Consider the following 7603-nt stretch of genomic DNA (forward strand, 5'->3'; position numbering starts at 1 on the left):
TACCTTCTTAAGCCCTGGAATTCTGAAAATGTATGTACGGGGGTTTCTCCTAATGTTCTATCGATTGAAAATATTGGCGTCTCCGTGGAACTTCCGGTTCTACCGGAAGTAGACGTCAACTCGCTTATTTCAAACGGAATGTACTATTTTTTATTTAATTTTTGGATTCTACATCGAATTTTAAGGTATGTTTCATACTATTTCTGATACGAACACAGTGGCAGATATAAATTGTGAAGTTCAATGGGGCAATATTAATAAATTTTACTACAATGTTTTTACTATTTTACTGTATTTGTGACAATTTTTTGCACAAACTGGAGAACTGCAATAATGTAATAATTTTTTGCAAGGTATTTTTTCCGTTGCAAGTTTTTATCAAACGCACTATTTTTCTGTTAAGGATTTTATTAATTTCGTAAATTTGACAACAAAATAAATTTATCATAATTAAATAACTAATTTTTCGATTAAATTTCCAAATAATACTTCAATATCCCACATAATACGTCACAGTGTCACCCCTGTATTTGGAGCCGCTCACAAAAGAACCAGTGGGCCGTGAAATTCGATGAAATGTGACGGTGCACACATGTGACCACGCCAATGTGCCTACCAATCAACTATACTGATTTTTAGCGTCGAATGATTAAAGCCCGATTCTCGCAGATTTCGTGCACTGGGTTTTTCGTTTTTAATTTTGCCGCTGCAGAGTTATTAGGTTATAGTTCGCCGGTCACTACACTTCAGTTTTAGCGTGTAATGAATAAAGTGGTACATGGAATGCCTCCCTAATAAAGCCGCATTGATTTTACACCATTTTGTGTAATTTGCTAGGTTATGGATTTTTTTATTAGGGGAGATTGAACAACTGCACTAACGATGGGTCAAATGTAGTTAGTGAATTATTTGAAAAAGTACATGAACGACTCTTAAATTATTAGAATTCATCTTGTGCTCAGTTAATAAATAAATATATTATATAACTTGAAATTTTGATGAAAAAATGACGAACAAAATACAGGATGTAACAGCCACATTGAGACAAACTTTTAGGGTTCCTCTTATCAAAACAAACAACAACCAAGTGAAACATGAAAAGATTCTTAAGGGCTGTATGATCCTTCAAATATTATCAATAATGATAACGAATAACACTAATAGAAATGTTTCATTTAAGCAAAATTAAATGAATAGGTAAATGTAAAAGTATATTTAACAATATATCGGGTGCGAAGGGTTGGGAAATCTCGAAGCTGGAGATACTGGTGGCCAAAATAAGTCGAATGTGCCAAATATGCCTTCCGCAAACGTTGCTGGTTTCAAAGACACAGGGAGTACAATGTTTGAAGTTTATTTTGAAATTTCTCAATAAAACTGACAGAGTGCGAATAAAAATATTGGCATTATTATGTTTTTTGACATGACAATTCAGAATTTTTAACTAACTAATTTTAACGTTGCTTGTATAGAGCGCCATCCTTTGATAAATAAGGGATTTTTTTTTACATTTAAAGTTGCGGACATTGTGTACGGAAAATATGAAAGAATGTCCTTCTTTTCATAAAAAAGTTACTCTTGCTCATTTTCGATATTTCCCTGTATACAAATTTCAATGCATTTCGTTTTTAAGGAGGTATATCGGGTTTACTAAAATGCACATATATACTTAAAATTTATATAGCGTATTACCCAGTGCTCCCTCTGTGCGTCATATTTTTTTGAAATTTGTTTTGAATCTAGATTTTGAGATATTGTTGAAAGTTCGAAAGTTGTTCATTTTAACATGGGTTTATATGGCGAAGATGGACGGTGCGGCTCTTTTTTTGCCCATAACTGAGAAAAAAATGTAGAAATTGTGAAACAAAACTTTTCCATAGATAGTGCACAGAATTGTCTTATTTTTGATGTAAAACTAATGTAAGTTTTGAACATTGCAGCTGTATTAATTAGAAACAGAATTGCATTTCTGTCTGACTTGAGGATTAATGTGGCAACGTCGCAATCAGCTGACAGCAAAGAGGGAATACATTTGAATGACTTGATAAAAACGAAATTGATTTCAAACATATACATTTCTCCTAAATCCCATGTACATTGTTTCAACAATAAATTATCCACAACAGATTATTTTTTGTAATGTTTTTAAAAAACTAAACTAATTAAAAAAGCGTAGGAATCTGTGATATATTTATTGGAATAAAAAATACAGTTGATAAATCCTTTTAATATATTTAATGGTTTATAAAAATATCGTAATCCGTACCCAGCAATATTTAGGGTTACATAAAGTTTTCTTTACTTGATTAATATAATTAGTAATACTTGAGATAAAAGCATTTGTACAGAATAACAAAGGAACATAAATATTTCTCAGCAAACTTTATATCTAAAAAAATAGTTATAGTTGCAAAACTTTTGTAACATTACTAAAATAGAGATTAAAAACACGAACAGTGAGTAATAATGTAATTTCTATAACAGAACCTTCAAAATTGCATCCAACATTTTCTTTGACTTGGACTAGAGATGGGCGCGAGTGTCATTTCATTTCTTTAGAACTAAATTAACTTAATTATTTTCTCGTTATTTAACCTGTTCACATGATTTATGGATTTTAAATAAAGGGTACAAATCTTCGCGAGGATAATACGATATATTTGCTATATATAATAATTATATTTTACATAGTTTATACACAATACATTTTTGAACGCGTACGCATCTTTACCCGAATTTAACGCGCAATATCTCCGATGTCCGAGGTCTGTAGGTTCGCAGTGTGTACAACTGCACTCGATTATTAGCGCTGTTGCCACATCTACATAGTGTTTATGCGTTCATTAAATATAATTTAAAACTACTTAACTATGGTATTTTGATGTTGTTAACCTTCAATATGTATGTTATGTGCATATTGAGTAGATTTCTTTGCTATATAGATAATGTTTATCCCAAATAATTTAAATAGAATTTAATTTTGTCAAGTTGGTAGCGGGTTTTAGTCCCATAAGAAAAGCATAGGACCCCCCTGCGATCCTCACTTCTCTTGGACTTAAACTAATGTGATTTAACAAGTAGTATATGAATCAAATTATTTACAGTTTTCTAAAAAAACAACATAAAGAGAAACTTATGAAGCTAAATTAAATTAAAAATTAAAAAAGTACATGGCACCAAAGAAATATGGGAACACTGAAAAACAAATCAGACAAAAATACAGACACGACACGAAATCTCATTGCATTCAGTCAATTAATTTTTCATACAGAATGTTTTCATTTTCCAAACTAGGAACCATGTTTCCATTAGAAATATGTATAACAGCTTGAATTTAGTTTGTTTATTTACTTCCCTAGCTAGCGATATCGTATCGATCTGTAAATAAGAAATAAATAAACTCAAAGATATTGTCTGAAGTTAATTATTTGTGACATAATTTTCGTTTTCTTTTTCTTTATTTTTTGAGTATTTTGCCATCTGAGGAAAATTAATGAAATAAACCTTTGCTGCACAAGGATCGGTAAAGGGTTATTTTTATGGAAATAGATTCTTTTTAACAAAAAATCTCGCACTAAAAAAGTAGACAAATTCAAAATACAAAAAAAGTCACTAGATTGTCCCATACTTTAGAAAGTTGTTAACGTTCTGGAAATATATCTGTTTAGAATGACTTTTTGTTTTAATTATTTTTGACAGTTTCAATTTGCTTTTGCTATAGTTGGGGATGCTATTATTACTTAGTTCATCTTTTAGAATTTGTTGCCAACAATGATTCAAGCTCATAGAATATTTTCACCATTCAACAAAATAATTGCGGTTTCTTCTAATTTTCTTTTAAGAATATTACTTTCCTTCTCCAAAATTTTTGTTTTTTTAATGTCATTTTCTTAATTCTAATCTTTACATGTCGTGAGGTCTTTCTAATGTATAGTGCATTCACAAGGTACGTTATAAATGCAATTTTTTTATTTTGAAAATCATTATGTGGGCGCATCGTTGAGAACAAAGTTTGTAAGGTTGTCTGAAAAATTATTCTAGTTAATTTGTTACCTATTCTTCATCAATTTTCGAGTAATAAAGAAATATATGTAATTTTTATTGTGAATGTAATTTCCCTTTGTTGTTGACAGAACTGTCTTATAAGTTTCAATGTTCTGTTTGAATAAAATTCTCAGGGTATTGATTATTTATTAGTACATTTTTTATTAATTTCAATTAATTGTTAAAAATTGCATCTTTTGAGGAAATCAATTTGAGTTGGATCCATCGCATAGACATTTAATTACACCTACAGAAGCTACTGCGGGTGCTTCAAAGTGTATATGATGAAAATTAAGGGTAGTAAATTTTCTTAATATGGTCATATAATTTTTAAATTTGGTTGGATCACTTTGCTTTTAAAATATCCACGTGTCAGTGATGTGTATGCATAGAAATTAAATAAGTATAGCAAAGTCTATATCAAGGTATGTATTAACATATATAGAAAAGTTCTCTTCGATGGAAGATAGAAAGTTCTCTTTGATGGAAGGTACAAACTACCAAAAACTTCCTGTTTCCAAATCAGCAAAAAAATAGGAGTTCCCATTTAAAAAACTTAACTCGACCTTCAAATGACCTTGAAGGTCAAAGTCAAGGTCAAATCCAAGGTAACCATCAGATAGCCAGGGAAAAATCTTTACACTATTATCTGAAACGTTTTTCTGCCGTACCGGAACTTTTGGATAGCCCTGTATAATTTTCATTTATAAGAGATTTGATATTTATACGGAAAGAAAAGTCTTTATTCTTAAAATTTCTAAAAGCTGTTTCTCTTTTTATAACATTGATAATAATAACCTTTCCCGAATCAATTCGGATACCGACGATTTAGCCTAATTCTAAAAGTTCAAATTAGGTTATCAAAACTCATACCTAATTAATAGAAATGAGTTTATTTAAAGAAAAATCAACCCCCTGAACTATTGAGGCAAATATTTAATATTTTCTCTTCCTAGCCAAGGCATCAAAATCGGATGCATAAATAATCTGTATGTTATTCGGTATTCCACACCCAGGTCTTGATCCAGAGACAGTCACCACTGTGTCTCCCGCCCGGACATATCCAACATATCTTCCGTAAGCCGTCCCCAGCTGGAGCCTCTGTTCGACATCCTTGTCCCAATTTCCTTCGAATGGCCTGACGTTAACGACGCTGTCAATACCTTTGTAAATTGCTAATTGGCGTGCCACTCGCGGGTATCTTGTCACTGCTATTATTGGACATCTTGGTCGAAACCTGGAAAATCAATGCTGTGTATCTCTCATCTTAAATAGAACTGAAAATTTTATGTTTCTTGTAGGATGTGGGTAATTCGCGCGCATAAAATGGAAGAAATAAGTATATGTGCAAAAAATGTTGTAGCCTTTGATACTTTCCGAAAATAACAAGCAGTATGTTGGCCTTCAAGAATACGAAATAAATATGCATAAGTCTAATTTTCATACATGAGGTAAAACGTAAATAAATATTTATAATTCGATTTATCTTAAATTACTAAAACGAGATTTAACTTGTTTTCTTTTAGAGCATATTACTGGTACTACTACAGTCTTAGAAGATAGAGGTAAGCGATCTAAATAGTTTTGTTACAAAATTCAACAAAACGGAGAAGTTTAATTATACTAGAATACCTCCAAATACTTGATTGCAACTGATTCGCAGGACCTCAAAATAAAAAAGGTGTCGCATAGTACTTTGATCCGCCGAATTGGAATTCCTGGATCAGTTTCTGTTTTGACCTTAAAATCAAGACATTCGTCTGGAAAGCGGTTTTCGAGATGTTAAACTGACTTGAGAGTCATTGACCAGCAAAACATTCGAATTCATGATCTCTTTGCACCATAACCCAATAACCCCGTAGCTTCATTGGTTTATAACTCCATGATCCCGTAACCCGAGATGTGCGAGAGTATAAAACCATGAAACATGGATCTCATACATCAGGACTATGAGTTGGAAGGCGTTCATAAATTCTTAACCCCAGAACCTTGGGTGTGCTAGTATGTTACATCACGAAACTCTGAGGAATTGAGTCTGTAGTCCTGTTCAACTCCGAAACAGTTTAACCATGGTGTCGTTGTGTACGTTGGTGTACAGTCCGTGCGATATTTGTTTTGATAGAATTCCAAGAAAACCCCTGCGCCACTTTCCTGGAATTAACAGCATTCAACACACGAGGTAGAAACACATTGGCGGAAAATTTCAAGGCACGCTCCTGCCGCAGTATATTGTTACAGTATTTCCGATAACAGAACATTATTGGCTTATGCTTTTCTTTTAATTCTGTCTCAACAAATATTGTATACATATAAAGGAAATGTGGTTAAATATTTTAATTTTCTATTAAAAAGTCATCCATATTTATTTTAAATCTGACTTTTTATTCCTAGTTTTTGCACAAAAACTATTAATTATGTCACCTACAGTAAACTATACCGCTGTTTAAATTATAGGAAAACGAAAAGCGCAAATAGGAAACCACAAGCGGGAATCTTTATGGCAGAATATTATAATTATCTGACTTAAAATTTCATTTTGGTAAGTTTAGCATCCTAAGGGCTGTGACGTCATCAAAATTATTTTTCCAATTTCATAAATTAATGTTTTTTAAATTTGAATTTTTTTTTCTCAACGACTTTTATTGTTCTTTCTTTCAAAATATTGAAATGCGTACTCAATGAAAAAGTAGATATGATTATGATTTTTTGGAAAAGCTCTAAAAGATTCAAAATCAAATTGAACAAGTACTTTGTTTACCACAGCAATGCTGATAAAATCAGTAACAGACTTGATTGAACCAGTGTTTTTCTTTGTACATATCGTTTATATCTTTTAAACGGCAAGAGATATCGAAAAACTTTTTTAATAAAAGTTATTGAGAAAAATGTGGACTTTCGAAAAAATATAGGCTGTTACAAATTCGCTTCTCACTACAGCGATCTCGGAAACGGTGAGAGGTACGAAGTAGCTTAAATGGGGGCAAATTTGCATAATCAGGGGACCAACACTATGCTTTAAAAAATCAAGGCTAACGTGATTAGTTTTCGAAATATTTGTAAAAATCCGAAATTTTGGAAATCCGTTTTTGTTTCATTTCAGCCTTGTTTGAAGTGATATTGAAAAAAGAACGCTTTCTCATGGCTACTTTTTGCCCTATATCGAATGGCATAATCAATTTTTATACGTAACGTTTCGTCTCTCCAGGACTATCATCAACTTCATTTTTTTAAATACGACCCTGAAAATTTTATTATATTTTTTGCAAGCTTTCATGAGCCCCAATACTACTGCGTGAGCCCGAACCAGACAGACGTTTTGTCTCGAAAAATTCATCTTCAGTGTATTAGTTCCAAATTTATCTAAATTTTTTATTTAGATTTCTTTGTTTATTGAATTATCGTACACTGTAGGTGTCGTTAGACCATGTGAAATCCATCTAGTTATTTAAACTATTACCACCACGCGTTACAATAAAACATTTATTATTATTAACTATTACCATCACTTGGTCATACACAACTCCATAAGCTGTTGCGTTAAAATTAATTATTACAATTT

At 31.7% G+C, this 7603-nt stretch overlaps 1 pseudogene; it reads right to left on the reverse strand.

Annotated features, from left to right (window-relative positions):
• Positions 1-4980: 4980 nt before the first annotated feature.
• The window catches only part of LOC111692669, a 5196-nt pseudogene continuing 2573 nt past the window's right edge, over positions 4981-7603 (reverse strand).

The sequence above is a fragment of the Anoplophora glabripennis genome, unplaced genomic scaffold, assembly GCF_000390285.2.
Source record: "Anoplophora glabripennis isolate ALB-LARVAE unplaced genomic scaffold, Agla_2.0 scaffold2533, whole genome shotgun sequence".
NCBI classification, from domain to species: Eukaryota; Metazoa; Arthropoda; class Insecta; order Coleoptera; family Cerambycidae; genus Anoplophora; species Anoplophora glabripennis.